Source organism: Paramormyrops kingsleyae, chromosome 3, assembly GCF_048594095.1.
Source record: "Paramormyrops kingsleyae isolate MSU_618 chromosome 3, PKINGS_0.4, whole genome shotgun sequence".
Taxonomy (NCBI): Eukaryota; Metazoa; Chordata; class Actinopteri; order Osteoglossiformes; family Mormyridae; genus Paramormyrops; species Paramormyrops kingsleyae.
This window is the reverse complement of record NC_132799.1, coordinates 7,338,532-7,355,697: the sequence shown is the minus strand read 5'-3', so window position 1 is coordinate 7,355,697 and position 17,166 is coordinate 7,338,532.

Below are 17,166 nucleotides of genomic sequence, written 5' to 3'. Positions count from 1 at the left end.
CTGAAATTGGAGGCATATGGGGGCCGGGGGGAGGTCAGCGTGTCGGCCACGCGCCCCAGCTAGGCTCCGCCTCCCACCCCCTCCCCTCGCCAGCAGCCCTGTTTCCGAGTATGAAGCCAAAATGACTGAAGAGAGAACTAAATGACAGGGAGGACCAGCCAGTATGTTACGGTCTCCAATCCCTCCTCCTGCCAAAAAGCGACCTGATACCCCCCCGTTTGCTGGCCGTGTTATTGGGGAGGGGGGTGAGTTTACCGGGGTAGATATTATTTCTCTTCCTTTTCTTCTGATGGAGTCTGCAAGAGGAGAACCTGCCCTGGGTGACTTCCTCACCTTCTCTGCGGCTGAAACGAAGCCCCCGTCCCCGGGGGGGGGGGGGGGGTAAAGCAAGAAAGAGGCGGGAAAACCAGAGGCTGTGCTTTTATGTTTAGCGACGTCTATTTTTCCGACTCCCCGTCGGTACTGGAACCTGTCATGGTGCTTCGGCACGAAAGACAGACGAGTGACACGCGGTGAAAGACGCCTGTGTGACGAGGGACACTTAGAGAGGTCCGTGCCCGTGTGTGGACATGCACGGGGTCAGCCTCGTCCCTGTTTTTGCATTAATGACGATCGCCACGAGGAGATTGCGATTCCGAAGCATGGGGATGCTACTGTTGGGGGGGTGGGGGTTTATTAAAGACAGTTGTGGCAGAAATTATTCTCGGGGGAGGGGGGTCACAGGAATTTTTAAAAGGTGAAATGGCTTCCCAGGCTCCAAACAGATGTTTATCTGGTGACATCAGAGTGCATTGTGGGAAGGGGTGTGTGACGTTTATGCAGCTCCGAGTTTATTTACCACGGCTGCACACTGACGGGTGATTAAGCGCATTTTTGACAGCCCTGGCGCGCCTGAGCACAGTTCTGTTCCCTAAACCCTGGTCTTCATGGCCGCGTGTTTGCACCGTAATGAGGAACAGTAACTGTGGGTCTGCCCTTCGTCCTTTGCTACTGCCAGCTGGCACCTGCGCCCCCCTGCTGTGTCACGTGACACTACAGCTGTGTCCACATGTTCCCCGGGTTGGTACGTCAGCTCGGATAATGCTCTGCTTTTGATCACATCTCTCTGGCTTTTCCCCCACAACGATTTCATCATATTACTGAAGACTGACACCTATTACAGCTCATATTCATTTAGTGAATTAGTGCCCAATGCGCAGTTCAGAGGCTTTTTTTAGCGCTGACATTTCTTCTTCCAGGAGGTACCAGCGATGATGATGAACGGGTTTGGTTGTGTCCCTTTGAAGTCTTAATGGCCTTTGCGGACAAACAAGCCATATTTTCTGGATGATATACGCTACCTGGGATTTCTGTTCAATCAGCACACATCGAGCAGCCAAAAAGTTGATTATTGCTCACCCCCCCCCCCCCCCCCACCACCCATGGTAGCTGAACTCTGGGGTTCCTCATGAGGCAATGCACTCAGGAATAATCGGAGAGGTCACAAGCACACACCCAAGGCATGATGGGACATGACCTCTACATGGCATCCCATTACAGCCAAAGACTCGCAAGTGGGCAGGTTGAGCCATCCTCAAATTAACCTGGCCGGTCCAATTTAGCCCGAAAATTAGAAAACGAATACAAATGTTTGCTTTGCAAATTCAATTGCTGCGTGCAGACAGCCAGTAGGCAAAGAGAACATAAGATGAATCTAATTAAGGGCTTGACATTCAGTCATTCTTTTTTATCAGACTTGACTGATCTCAGGTTTCTGGTGTTTTTGAAGGACTCGACCCAACGGGCTGCCATTTCTGCTCGCTGCCAAAACAGTCCAGTATTTGAATAAATAAAAGCTCAAACTTTTGTATGAGGAATAATGATATTTTACTAATATATAATTTATTACACAAACTTTTGAATTCAATTAAACTTAAATCAAATTAGGTACAACGTTACATTAAACCATTTAATTGGATGATTTTGTTAAGGTAATCCATCGGCCGTGGTATATTTACTAAGGTTTGACAAGAAAAGTTTGTTTGTCGTAGACGTGATTTGGGGATGATGTAAATATAGGGATTGACAAATGAATATGTGTCGAAGGGGGGGCCATACTTAATGTCAGGTCTAAATTCTAGGGGGTAGCTGGAAGAATTGACCTAAGCGATTTGATGTCCGTCGTTTGGATTGGAAACATAAGACACATTAGAGTGGACGGACTGGAAGCGGACCAGACTGGAATATCACATATTCAACAGAGGCAGAGATAAGGTCACTGTGCTCCCACGTATTCTGGTACTAGTAGGTGGGGGTCGGGGGTCCTTTATTAGACACGGCCTCTCGTTAGTAAATCAAAAACAGGTGACGAGATGCTTAACGATGCACGATTTGGAAACCCTAAGGCACCTCAGCTTAGGGAGGACTCGGCACGTGGCTCTTTGATGACGCCAACTGGGACTGCACTCTGCAGGGGTTCTACGCCAAGTGTCAATCAAAGTGACAGACAGGAAGTGAGCGACGGACAAACCCGCCCCCTGGAATGACTTTGCTTGGTCTGTTTGCAGCTACTGCTTCCCTAATCCAGAAGCCTTGTCTTTTCTCTGGTTCACTGCATCTGCTTCTGTAAGACACAGCACCTCCCCCTGGGCAATGATGTATACGCTCTTTTACAGTGTGTTTCCATCCCTTTAATGCACTCAATTGTTAGATATTTGCCTCGTGGCAGCTCTGTTCCTGCGTTTTGTGTACGGACACAGGCCAGTCCCAGGTTCTTGACCAGGGAAACGGAGACCACAACTCAGTGTGCTGCTATGTAGACCCCCCCCCCCCCCAGGTCCACCGGGAAGGGGAGGAGTGCCTTTCTGGAGGGGGCGGAGCCTGAGGGCGAACATGTGCTTCCTGTGGTTTGGAGACAGCTTCTCCTCCACATGTCTTGTCATAAGTCATCAGGATCTGAGACTCTCCCTAATGGTCTGGAATGTGCTAAGATCATCATTGGCTGCTTTTTGGAGAGTGTGTGTGTGTGTGTGTGTGTGGGGGGGGGGGTGGAGGGGTGTCTCCCCACTAGGAGACTTCACTCTGACAGCCTCCTCAACCTCGTCGTCTTGGTCATACCTCAGCTGGTGGGACGGCTCTGATGGCCTGGAGGGAGACGCCATGACATCATGGACCCACCTACTCACCACAAAGCGCATGAAATCGTTTTCTACATGGCAACTGGCATCAGATTGGGATAAGGAAGAAGAGTCAAAGTGGACTTTACACAGAGGTGGAAAGTTCAGCTCCAGAAAGTAAAAATCCAGACCAAGATTTTGTTTCAATCAACCAGTTGACTATAAAGAGTCACAGTCACAGAGTCCTCAACTGGTTGGTTGAAACAAAATCTTGGTCTGAACTTTCCACTTATGACTTTATGATGTCTAAGAAATGTATGTGTGTGTTTTGGGGAAAGTATTACTTCGTCTCAATTTACAGAAATACGTCCAAGCACAAAATGAAACGGTGCACGTGAAGGGAGAGGAAATATTCCGGATGTGTGATTAATATCTCCGAGACCTAAACGCGGCCATTAGCACAGCGCAAGTTTGTCAAAAAGCATCCGTCAGATTAGTCTTGGTCCGGTTACATTTGATCTGTAACATTCTTCTGAATTTCCAGTGAATTTTTAAATGTATGTTCTTGTGTGGAAAACTTTCAATGGGGGTATTGTTTCTGTGAGTAATGCATTTGTTGTGTTTCCACCAGAGGGGGCTAAGAAGGTAGCCAGTAGTGTCCGATTGGGGTGAATTCCCCTCCATTAAACCAAGACACTGAGGGCTACTGGCTTGGAAGGTAATCACAGGCTCCGCTTATCCACGCAGTGAGGAACTGCTTTAAGTCTCTTACCTTGTACCACCTTGGGAACTCACTGCGTGGGATTACTGCCCACAATTAATCCTTAAACTGCATTAATCTTTCACTGGAAGAGCCAGTTACTCGTCAGTCATTCATCTCCAAGCAAATAAAAAAATTGGTGTTGAAAAACGAGCTACAGAATGTAGGGGGAAGTGTTTGTGTGTCACTGTGGAAATATGATGGGAAAGTATTTGTGTCCTCCTGCCAAGCGAAGAATTACAATAACACTGAACAAACAACCTCGCAGTTTAGCGCCTCATCCGCGGAACAACCGTAGTTTGTGGCCCGTTCAGGACAAACATGTTGCCAAAGTCATCCAAACAAAACCGTCTAAACATCACTGTGGACGTTCAGGACCGGTCACCCCATTGGGTGGCGGACGCTTGTGGTGGCCACGTTAGGATGCACCCACAATGCACTAGGAAGCCATGGTAAGTAAGCCTGTATAATCTCTCAAACTGGCATCATCTCAAAGTCATTCACACATGAATTACACAGCATTCTCCTGTCTTTTATCAGACTATAAAGTACTTCTCTTCTCCTGCCCAGGGAGAGCACATTACTGCCAAGTTAAATAACCAATAGAGATTTCTTCAGGAAAACTATTGGACGTCACATTTCATTCCTTTTTTTCCCAACCTCCCCCCACCCCCCTGTTCTCTGCGTGTTCCATGTGATTCTAATTTTGAGCTGCTCTGGTTGTGCTGACGTCACTGAGCAGCCCCTCGACCGCTGCGTAAGGGCTGAGGAATCAGGGCTGGTTCTGCCAGAGGACTGTGCTGCAGGTGGCCTGGAGCGCCAGTACGACTCCCCCCCCCCCAGTCTAACTCCTAGTTTTTACATTAATCACCAGCACGGCAGTCCTGGATCGGACCCAGGCCAGCTGCCCCGTATGAATTCTAGGCTGCCCTGACTACCTGAAGCCCCCCCCCCCGTCATCACCCTCAGCCACCACATCTGCTGATGATAAGTTTCATTTCCCTCAATTGGCATTAATTAGAGGATAATGGACTGAAACCCATTTATTTTACAGCGCCGGGCAACAACGTGACGACTAATTGTTCTCCCCTCGTGATCCAGCTTTTTTGTTTTTTTTTTCCATTCCCCCTCCCTTCTTGGCAGTTTTGGGTGGGTGAGGGGGGGGGGGGTGTGGTTTCTGGGGGCACAGGGCGTGTCACTTTTAAAGGTTCTCAGAGCTACTACCACCAGTCAAATGGGGACAAGCTGGGGTTGCATGAATGGGGTGGGAGAATCCTTCCTATTGGCTGGAATCTGGCTGGGCTGATTCTGATTGGCCAGTCTCTCTCCATGGCCCACAGGTCATGACCACAGCTTGGGAAACACTCTGAGCTGCTGGTGTGTGCCTTGTATTAATAACACAATTACCCAGATATATAGAGTAAGCAAAGAACACCAACTATACCTTGCATCCTGATGAGGTGTAACAGGCTTTTATCAGCATGGTGGCTCATTGGCTGAGTGCTGTCTTTCATCTCTAAGGCTGGGGGTTCAAGTCCCGCTGTGTGTGAGGAATTTGCATGCTCTCCCAGTGTCGTACTGGTTTTTCCAAGGAAATGCACTTAGGATAATTGGCATTGCTATGCTGCCTGTTGTGTGTGTGCCTTCCGATGGACTGGCATCCAGTCTGCGCTGGTCCCCAGTCCTGCACTGCCGGTGACAGGCTCCAGCTGGCCCTCACTGGGGTAAATGGGTCGAAGATGGCTGCATCTCTCAGTGTAAGTTCTGTCCTTTTTTTTGTACAAAATAATACATATATGTTTGTATTACATGTGGAGAAGTAAGGATCAGAATATGAGAAAATGTAGAAGAAAGACACAAAATAGGTGAATCCCAGAAGCAGCAGCGTTGTTATGGCTACATGCGTGTGTGTTTTGACTGGGCTACATAAATGTGTGGCAGCGAGTTGGTGTCAGGGGGCATGAGGCTGCTCAGTCTGGCAGGCTTCCTGCCACGGCTCGGGGAGCGTGGGGGGGCCAGGTCGCCTGCCAAGAGCTGCCGTCCCGGGGAACAGAGACGCCTTGTGCTGCTCTTGCCGGTGGCGGTCCGCAGCTTGCACACGAGGACACACCCACAACCCACCATGGAAGCCAATTGTGGGGCACAGGACACCTGCGACGTGTCAACCTGGCCATGGGATGCGGCGCTGCCAGGTGGGAGGGGGCGTCAACCTCTCAGGACAGAGGGGTACCTGGAGCCAATCGGATAGCATTGCCATGACACCTGTGTATAAACACAGGCAAGCACATACATAGACGCATCCTGACGGGCACATGGACTCACAGAATGCTCCCCCACCCCATGCACACGCACATCATGCACACGCACGCCATGCCCTTGATGTCTGGATGCTCTTCCTGTCCGTGGCCCCTAGGGCTTGGGGGGGGAGGTTGACGGAGAGGGGGGGGGGCGCAGGAGTCAGCTGTCCAGCAGCCCTTGTCAGCTCATTAAAGCAAATCCCAGAGCCCGCGCGGTGGAATGTAAATGAGCCCCCGCGTTTGATGTGCGGGACGCCCCCACGGCCCCCCCGTCCCCCCCGTCCCCAGCGAGCCGCATGTGGCATGGGGGGGGGGGGATCCAGGCAGCCGGGTGGCGGCCTGGCTGTCCTCGGCATCGCCGTGGTAACAGGGCCGCGAGAGTCGGCCTTGAGGAACGGGTGAAACCGTAGATGTGTAAATCCAGTGCAAATCCCCAGACTCTCCTCTTTCATTTTTCCCTCCCTTTTTTGCCCCTTTAACCAGCTCGACTTCATCCAGTAACTGGATCACAGGACTGTTTACAAGACCCCATGATTCATTTGGGAAATGGGGACTTGAGTGGGCTGGGGTCTTCGCTGGCAGGTCCGGAAACCAAAACTTCTGCGAGAATACACTCTAAGAGGTTTATACGCGGACGGGTGGTAAATGGTGCAATATCAGTTACTGTGTTCCCTGGTGTTTACTTCATTGAGGATGGGGCTGGACAGGGGCACTCTAAAGGTGGTGGGGGGGAGTTAGGGTGATTCCAGTGACAAGAGCCCTTAAAATTTGTAATATATTAGATTGGCCCAGTGTCATATACTTTCAAGGGACCCAAAGTCACCAGCAGCACACCTGGGGCTGGGAGGGTGGGTCCCTGGAAGGGTCCCAGTTAACCAAACTGGACTTCAGAGCTGAGCCATTAGAAACAAAAATAGAAGTCTCAGAACCAGTAGATCGTAACCACGTTTTTCAGGATTAAAAAACATCAATTCTTCAGCTGAATCCCACAGCGGCCTATCCTAACCACAATCCTATGTTGTGTTTTCATCTAATAAATGTAATAAATCTTTATAATATGATATCGGCACAATCTGAAATATAATTCTTTACCTAAAGTAGACACCATGAAGGAGAATAGCCATATTCTTCTTTTTGTAAATTGACTTTCTGTCGATAAAATCAACACACAAAACAAGGCATCCAGTGTGATATATTGTTGGCACATCATTTTAAGTGCCGGAGCCCCATTTTAATCCCCTTTGGGCCGCATAGTCTCCATCTCTGTGGTCGCAGTTGAAATTGTTATAGTGTTTTGGTTGGCCAACATGTCTATGTCATGTAGATCATGGGGCCACTTTCCTTTCAAATAAGTCATGAAGTGTAGCGCAAACATACATGAACACTTAACATGCTGTGTGATTTCTGTCGACTGGGGCGGCTGTGTTTCATGCCAGTGCAATGCATGTGGAAATCTTAGATGTTCAGGATTCATAGAACAAAATAATGTATTTTGCTATGTGCATATAACAATTTGGTATTGTTTGAGGCTATTCAAATGTTATGGTTGTTTCGTAGCCTCCCACTTCCCACTGCTTACCCAGGGCACGGCAAGCCTTTTCAGGGAATCACAGGACGGGAGAGGCCAAGATGTGATGCCAGCACATTGCAGGGCACATTTAAAGGCAGAGAGAGAGAGAGAGAGCGAGAGAGAGAGAGAGAGAGAGAGCGCAGTCTGCCAAATTACATGTTTTTAGACTGTGGGGGTAAATCAGAGTAAAAAACCCATGGAGAACATGCAGGGACAGAATAACTGCATGTCTTTTTCACTTGCACAACACCAGGGGATCATACAACCCCCACACCTACAGAGCAGAGGCAGGATTTGAACCTCAAACCCTGCCGGTGCGAGTCACTGCTGCCCATTGCACCTCCCCATGAAATGGAACCAAATAGTTTCCTGATGTGAGTTATTGTTTGTGCACATTGCACATATATGACATGGGGGTGACATTAAAAAACATTCCTTGGAGAAATTTGGATCAGTTTTCCGAAGCGGTCTCAAGTTAATGTTTTCCGGGCAGAATTTTTTTTGCCAGAGGTCACCATGTTAGCAACAACCAAAATCACTTTTTTCCCTTCGTTAAATGGGAAAAATTCACGAATTCGAAATACGAGTGAAACATAAAAATGTGTGTGGGAGTTTTTATGTGTAATTCTGCCTTGACAGACAGCCAGATAATATCTGTGTTTGCAGGGCCTAAACCCAGTCTGTCGAGTTCATGATTAGCGTGACACTATATGTTAAGCGACCCTTAAGCGCATGGAAATTCCCCACTAAAGAGTCCAACATTCATGTTCATTTCATGTTTTTAGTGCTATATGAGTCATATAAAACGCTGCCTAATTGAGCAGTACCTTGCATGTGCTATTTGGTATTAGCACCAGTCGCTAACCCAGGCTAAATGAACTGGACCCACGATTCAGTTATTTTGTCCTATCTCTTACTGGTTCCTGGGCAGTCATTTTCCCTCTGTGTGACCCACTTATTCCCTTGTGTTTCTGGTCTGATTAGGTGTTGGTTGGCACAGCTCAACACGGGTTGGCATGGTTAGTCCCAGTTCAGTATGGCTTGGGGTAGCTTAAAAATTATTAGGGCCATTCACGGTCCAGCTCAGCAGAGTCTGGTTCAAGACCCTACAAAATAATAATCCAATAAGCTTATGTATGAGTATATCACATAATGACATGTTATTAAAATGTAATCATGTTTAACGACACGGTTACCGCGCTGGAGAGTGACAGCACCTGGTTCACACTGCAGGGAGACGACTACGCTGTAAGTTCAACCACAGGTCTGGCTGGGCCTGGCTTCCGGCCCGGTCGCATCCAAGACCAGAGCCCTCGTGTCAGGCAGTCCTCGTTTATTCCAGGGACAGATACCTGAGCTCCTTCGCCTACCCACACACATTCCCACAGCCTTTTACATGCAAGCGAGTGGCCTAGTCTTTAGTTACTAAACTTACTGTGATGCTGAATGTCACCCTTTCCACTAGGAGAGAGCCTGACCGTGCCGTCTGAAGGCCAGCCAATAGGGGACAAGGGGCAGGCACTGGACAGGAACCAAATCTCCTGATGCAGACTAGCAGTACTGCTTATGGCTTTTGGGGGAATCGACTCAAGGGTATGACAGTGACCTGTTTGGACCCCATCTTCCCTATGGGAGCCAATTTCAAAACATGGGCTGTAAGCGAACGGAATCCCAGTGAAGCGCAGTGTATTTGAAACAGACACACTGAACAAATTAATCACAGTTACATCATAATTTGACTGAACACATGGTCCAGTGGAGAATAACACTCAGCTGTGTGTCTACACTGAACATCCGCTCAAAAAACAAAACCCGGATCGATTTCATCATATCAGCGGGATATGTTAGGATTGCAAGCTGTGATTTAGCAACTTAATTAAGCCAAGTAACTTTTATTGTCCTCTCATCCAAACAGACATATTGATTCAAGAAGCAGCCTGGTATGTGTTATGAATTGCAGCCTGAGATGATACATAATGAACAAACGCTTTCGAGTTCACCTTTAACTCAAAGCATCTCAAAGTGACGTGAGCCCCAGAGTTTTTAACCTCAAAAAGCGTAGGCTGGTCCAGGAAAAAACGCCGGAGAAGCCGCCCGCTCGTCCCGATTTCTGCACAGGCCCCCCTATATTTACACAGCCCCGCCATCGCTGTTCACAACCTCTCCCAGGTGAGGGATGGAGAACAGTTTTCCGAGGAGGATTTATGGAAAGGTGACGGGTCAGAGCGGAAAAAACGGAACCGTGAGTCCTGCCTGTACAGTGGCCCTTTGCGGCCTGTAAAATCGAACCTGGAGTCTGACGCTGCTCGCATGCTATGTGTTGATTACAGCTCTGCAGAGTATAAGAGGTGCAAACAGTAGTAAATGGTGATTTATTTACCAGCACTAATGTCTGCAATGCTTCTTACTGCATATTTAAAAGCACGTGACCTGTTCAGCCAAATAGTTACTTCAATATTAGGTCTAATTCAAGAACTCGTGACCACAGGTGGAAATGAGCAGGAGAGCGTTTTAAACTGGATTTGAGGAAGCACTTATTTACACAGCGTGTAGAGTATGGAATAGTCTTCCTGTTCGTGTAAAACAAGCTAAAACCTTGGGTTCCTTTAAATCAGAGCTAGATAAGATTTTAACAACTCTGAGCTATTAGTTGAGTTTCCCCAAACGAGCTTGATGGGCCGACATTTTACCGTGAAGGTCAGACTCATTAACGGTTTTATTCTGTGGGAAATAATCTTTGATAAACACAAATGAGGCATTGTTATACCATAATGGAGAACATCCAAATTTCAGTCTTAATGGTGAACTCCCCCCCACCCCAGTGGAAAACCAAAACAGGTTATTGGATACTAAATCCGCCCCCCTAGCCCAGTGCTCTGTATGGTGTTTAAGGTCAAGTCACTTGTCACCTTGCACCTGGTAAGTGTTTTGGCACTCCCCCACACCCCCCAATCAAGCCGTGCCCTTTCCACCCCTCTGTGGTCCTGAGTTAGAGGGGGGGTTTCACACGACAGAGTTAGACTGGGGGTGTCGTCCTTTTCCCACGGCCACCGTAACAGCACAGCTCTCCTTGGGGACACCCACTGCCACCAGGACCCTCCCCAGTGTGACCCCGACGTCTGCGTGTCTCCAAACCCCATAGCAGCCATTTAAAGTACCCTGTTATAATGTGCAGATCGAAACTCCCTGAATGACTTCAATCTGTATCCCCAGCAGGGGGCGCTGTGTGGCTTAGGCGGTTAGGCTTAGGTGCCTGTAATCGGAAGGTTGCAGGTTTGACTCCCATCCTCTGCAGCAGGCCCCAGGGCAAGACCCCCCAAGTCCTGTCTCAGGAAATATTTTGGGAACGTCTAACGCCTGCAAGTGAAAATTTTGCCCTAAAGTCCGAGGCGAGGTTCACCTGCTTTTTACCTCCCTGCTCCACAGGATCTGTAAATGCTCTCTCTCTCTCTCCCTCTCTCTCTCTCTCTCTCTCTCTCTCTCCCTCTATCATTGGTTCCTGTCCCAGATCAAATGTTAGGGTTTAAATAGCTAAAGTTTGATGTGGATGAACAACTGTCCATAAAACATTTTAATCCCCGCTGCTGTAATGTATTTAATTTCACACTCTCTGATGGTACTGCCCCCCCCCCCAGAACACTACACCCAGAAAACCAACCCAGGATTACTGGAGAAGAGATGGTGAGTGGGTTGGTGGGGGGAGGGGGGCACTGTAAATGCTGGTAAGTAAAATAACAGAGGACAGCGTACACCCTGCATCGCCCCCCCCCCGCCCCTTCCCGGCTCGTGGCAGGATGCAGTGACACATGGAATGGGGGTCAGAATCTCCCCCAGTGGGTGGAAATGGGAACACTTTGGATGCAGGGAATCCCGGCATTCCTGCATCCTCTCCACTGCCCCCATGTTGGAAAAGATCCACTCAGGAGCCTCAGCCAACCCCAGGACCCCCAGTAATCCTGTGAATTGGTTTCATCTCAAGGTCAAAAAAACAAACTTGGGTTTCAATGACACCCTGGTACTTCTGCCTCCCAACATCTAAGCCGGTTCAGCTTAGAAGACTCAAGACCCAAACTCATAGAACCGCGACGGACTCTGGATCCGATCCCCCGCTCTCCCTATCTCTCAGCATCTCTTTCTCTTTGAATAAATAAAAAACAAAAACCTTTGACCACCCCCTCCCCACCCCGGCCACAAGCCCATTTTGACACAAGCCAGAGAATAAATGCCATGTGTTTTGTTTGGGTGTTTGACCTGGCTGTCTGCAGCTGTCCTGGTACCAAGTTCTGTCTGGCTGTAGGGCATCAGGTAGACTTAACCACGCAAAGTCATGGGGATAAATTTTATTTGGTCACTTTTTTTGAAAACTTGTGTTGGCCTACTAAGATGAAATTATCCACGGTGATAAATTCTCTCTCTCCTGCACTTTTGAATAATACCATGACAGCCAATCACAGGACGCCCTGGACGGGATTTCAATCCTTTGTGGGACACGCTCTCACACGCCAGCCCCCTGAATGAAGATCTGCTAATGAAAAGTGATTCATCCAGCCATTTATCTAACCATTGTTAAATTCCCCACCTCCTCTGATTGTAAGACTCTGCGTTTTGCTGTGCTCCCCTCGCTCTGCTTGCCTTATTAAAGCAGGGAGGGAAAAAGTGGAGAGAAAAACAAATATGACAACATCCGTAAAACGACTTTTAGAACACTACACTCTACCTTCGCAGATGATGGTAAAAATACCATCGGTTCATCAATCATGCAACACAATCATTTAAACAATAATTGATTCTGAGCTGAAATGCCTACACCCAGGGTAGATCACTAATAAAATCTATCGTAATCCCTCTGTCCTGATTATCGGTTACATGATTTGGGAAACAAATATGAGAAATCAGACCGGAACAGATCTGGAACGCTGCGCTTCCGGAATGTAGGGTGCAGTGATGGATCACGCTTGATACTGCAATTGACTATAAATGAACGAGGATGCTGATCGCTCAGGGTGCAGTTTGCTGTTATCTCCTATGACGACATGCAGTGCCTTAAAGGTAGAGATGGGGGTGAAGTGGGTTTAGAGTAGGGGACAGTGCTGGACTGGTTCAAAGCAAATCTAGGACCTTAATTAGATGTTTTTTGAATAGATTTCTCTGCATGAATCACACTGTGATGTTTACCTCTTGAACTACGACTAGAGGGAGGAATTACATCACCCTGCATCCTCCCTGCCCCCCATGCCGTAAAAAGCCATTAAAAAATTAGATATAGACACCCTTAGTGAAAAATGGCCTATTCCCGATGTGGCCTTGCTTCCACAAAGCCTCCACATCCTCGTCTGGATCCACCACCCTTGCTTTTGGGGGTCAGATGCAGCACCCCTGCGTAACCGAACAGGTGAAAAAGCATCTCGCTAATCTCAGCATTTAGTGTCCCACTTGGTCAGCAGCGAGGCCGTAACGATTCTGCGAACTGGCTTCCGCTTCGGCCCTGTTTATTTACCCGCTAATCGATAGCTAATCTTCAACGGAGTCGGGATGAAATAAAGTGTGAAATGATGGGGACGGCAAAGAGAAAAGCCAGCCGGATAAACCCCCCCCACACCACCGCTGAAGCCCCCCCCCCCCAGGGATGAAGCAGTGTGTTAACTGCTTGTTGCTACGTACGGGGTCTCTGATCTTGAAGGGCCATTACGGCAAATAAAAGGGGGGGGGGGGTTGTGTCTCTGAGCCCCTTCCTGTGGATGCAATGGGTGCCGACGTGGAGTCCTGAGTATTTCTGGGCCAGATTCAGCAGCACGACCGGCCCGTCGTTCCTACTCCAAGGCATGGCTGTTTATCGCTACTCTTTCTTTGCACCTACGCTGAGGAAAGATGCCGGTCCATCAGACGTGAAGAAAGGAAGGAGGGACACAGGGAAGCGGGCTGCAAGAGAGGGAGAGGGAGGGATGGAGACAGGAAAAAGAACAAAAAAAAGAGAGAGGGAGAGAGAGAAAACCGCATGGTTGTGTTAATTCTTCCATATCTAAGCCTCTTTGCAGAAACTCCCTTTGTCTTCAGACCTCAAGTCATTTAAGACTAATCCTATCACTTCAGCTAATCTGAACTCTGGGAGCCACCAGCCTACCTTCCTAAAACCTCCTTTGTTGCTCCCCAAATAGACGCCGCTAAGTTTTGGTCAAGAGTCACGGCCGGCCTGCTCCCCCCTCTCTTTCGCCGCTCAACCTCTGCCCCCCCTCCTGACCCCCCAGCTGCCGTGCCCCCCTCCTCTGAACACCACATGACGTTATAATGAAGTACCCCTCTAAGACACCCCCCGTCCGCTTGGCACTGTGTCAGCCTGAAGTATCACCACTCTCAAGACTGGTCTGGGGACAGTGGCCTGTCCTCGGGTAGGAGCCCCGTCTGGGGGCCTGTGGGGGGGGGGGGGGGGGAGGGGGAGTGCTTTGTGAGCATACTGGAGTACCCCGGAGGTGGTCACTTCTTGTTGATCTTTTGGTTTCACAGAATAAAAAAACGGAGCTGGCAAGTTTCGCTGGTAGCACCAGTAATATTAGACAAAAGTATACTGGTTATCAATTGAATTTTCTGATGCAAAACTAAAAAGTAAAAAATGTATTTATTAAATGTAACTGAAATACAAAAAAAAATAAAAAATCCCATTTGCGCAATTTTTGCTCTGCTACTTCTATCTCTTCTCTTTGCCCTTTCGTGTAGTTTCCAAGTTAGCAGCTGTGCTTGTGGTCAAACAATCAGCAAGCTGTGGCTGTAAAGACCTCCCCAGGAGTTCGTGTTCGAACGAAAAGTACCTAGTCAGAAATACGTACTAAAAAAGGGTTCTGGAACTGATTTCTTGGTTCCTTGGGTTCCAGACAAAAGTTCCTGCAGTGTGAAAGCGCATAAAATTTAGGTTTTATATATGTGCATTGCAACAGGAAATGATATCACAGTGAGGGGAATCCATGTGGGGGGGGGGGGGGGGGGGCTGCAGAAATGCGGCAGGTGGCAGGGAGACCATAAGCTATGTGAATTCAAAGATCAGCTTGAGGATTTTGGAGAGTGGACATACAGCCCCTGGGGAAGACCTGTTAATTCTACTGTTGGGGGGGGGAGGGGTTACTGACCCCCTGTTCTTAGCCTACAGCTCGGGGGCTCCCTGCCAGTAAGCCTGCTCCCTTTCAGGCTGCCTACTGTCTTTGACTTCATTTTCTCAGTCCAGTTCTCCCCCCCCCCCCCACCACTCTCCACCTGACTGCCGCTGTGCAAACTGATGCTGTTATCTGTGAGGGGCTCCGAACGAAGAACAGCCAGAATGAGCAGTCGATCCTTCGGCTACACAGCAAACACAGGGAGGGGTATATTTTACAGGATCCTGAGGTGCGGAGACCCAACGGGCAGTGGATTCCACCCTGATGAGGCTGAGGTCTACAGCAGAGGAGGGGTTTGGGGTCATGAGGATCTATCACTCAAACCGCCCATCATGGTCAAAGCAGTTCAATACTCAACTGGTACCATACCAATAGCCAAATCAGTTCAGTACCAAAACCCAGTCATATTTGATGTGGAAACACACTCAGGTTCAACACAGAGACATGGTCACACTCGACATGGGAACAAGGTCACGTATGACACGGAAGCACGGTCACAATTAACATAGAAACACGTTTATGATTGACATGAAAACATGGTCATATTCGACATGTAAACGTTTGACACAGAAACACAGTTATGTTATACATGGAAACATGGTTACATTCGAAAGGAAATATGGTCACGTTCGACACACAAACACGGCTATGTTCAACGCGGAAACATCATCACGCTCAACACAGAAACATGGTTATATTCGACAGGGAAACATAGTTAGGTTTGACACGGTCACGTTCGACTCAGAAACACGATCACGGCCGACTTACGAAAATGGTCCCATTTTTTCCCTAAGGTCCAAGCATAGAAGCAAAGTCAGTATAGGGACATTTGTTCCAGCAAAAAAAGAGAAATAAATCAGTTGAGCACGCCTCATAGGGCTTTCTACATGGGCTAGTTAACCGTGTAGCGCCATTTGGAATTATGGCGCTCGTTCCCATACTAATATTTTAAATTAATGATGTGGCCAAGTGTGGCTACTTTCCGACATGGCGGGCCCCCTGGGAGTATGTTGTGGTTTGAAGTTTATAGTCTGATCATCAGTGTCTGTCGCCGCACCGGGCCTGCCAGTGACACTGAGGACACCGTCCCCGTCTCAGCGACAGCTCTACCCCTCTGTCGCCCCTCAAAGGATGGGAACGGCCCCTCCCAAACCCCTCGGAGCGCCGTCAACTCCGGGAGGCTCTCGGGGCAATCAGCAGGCCTGGCCAACATCTGCAATCCAACACAATCAGGGCTCAGTTTATCTAAACCAAAGTCGTATCAGATTTCACTCGCTGGATGGAAAAGAAAAGCAGTAAAAAGGGGGAAAAAAATACAATAAAAGATTCCTTTAATGGAGCAAGGGAACATTCCGAAACATGAACATGAAAAGTTAATCATTTAAAAATTGTGATTTACGTTAATGTGTCAGTGGTTCTGCAGAAACTTAAGTGTCCAGCTGTCTTTAAAGGCACCAATTGGATCTCTTGGAAGGCCCCCCCCCCCCCCTACACGTGAGGACAGACTCGCGGGTATAAGCTTACCTCAGGGGCCCCGCATGACTGCCAGCGTCAGATCCTATTTACGAATGGTTGATTGGAAGCCTGTAATCAGAAGTGTTGGGTCTTTGGGACAGCACTACTCCGATCCATGCTAACTGCCCCCCCCCCCCCCCCCCCCCCCGCATCGAAACTGGGCCTGGATTTCCATCCCAGCAGGCAGGGACAACCCGGATCCCTGCGACAGAAAGAATCTGGACTGAATCAGCTGCTTTGCCTTCATTCCACAGTGATGAGGAGCCCAATAAACACGTTATGGGTCCGTAGAGGAAATCCGGGCCCCTTGATTCGCAGATGTCCCCATCCACCAGGGATTCTTCATGCATTAGTGGCCCATACGTATTTTAGCGGTCGAGCCCCCGGCCTTGTTTGCATTGAGATGGCCCAGCATGATGGAGCCCTCATAGGGTTACCGATACCAGCCCCGCCCTCGGAAGCAGGAGACGTTTATTATGCACATAAGTGTCAGGGAAAACTCACACAATTGTCCTAGAACCGGACCGTCGTTGCAGAATGCCCGGCTGCATTCCCCATCATGCCTACCCCCGCTTACCTGCCAGCGGGGGCCGCCGGGCTGCACGGGCGTCTGCGCAGGGCGGGGCCAGGGTGAGGAGCTCATTAGTGGAGACGAGAGCGCATCTTCACACTTTGGGTCCAGCCGCCGGCACTCCCCCCGCCCCTCCCTGCCCTACGGCCCCTCTCCCAAGTGCTAATCAATTCTCAGTGTCCGGAAAGAGGTGCGAGACTCGTCCCTGCACTTCGT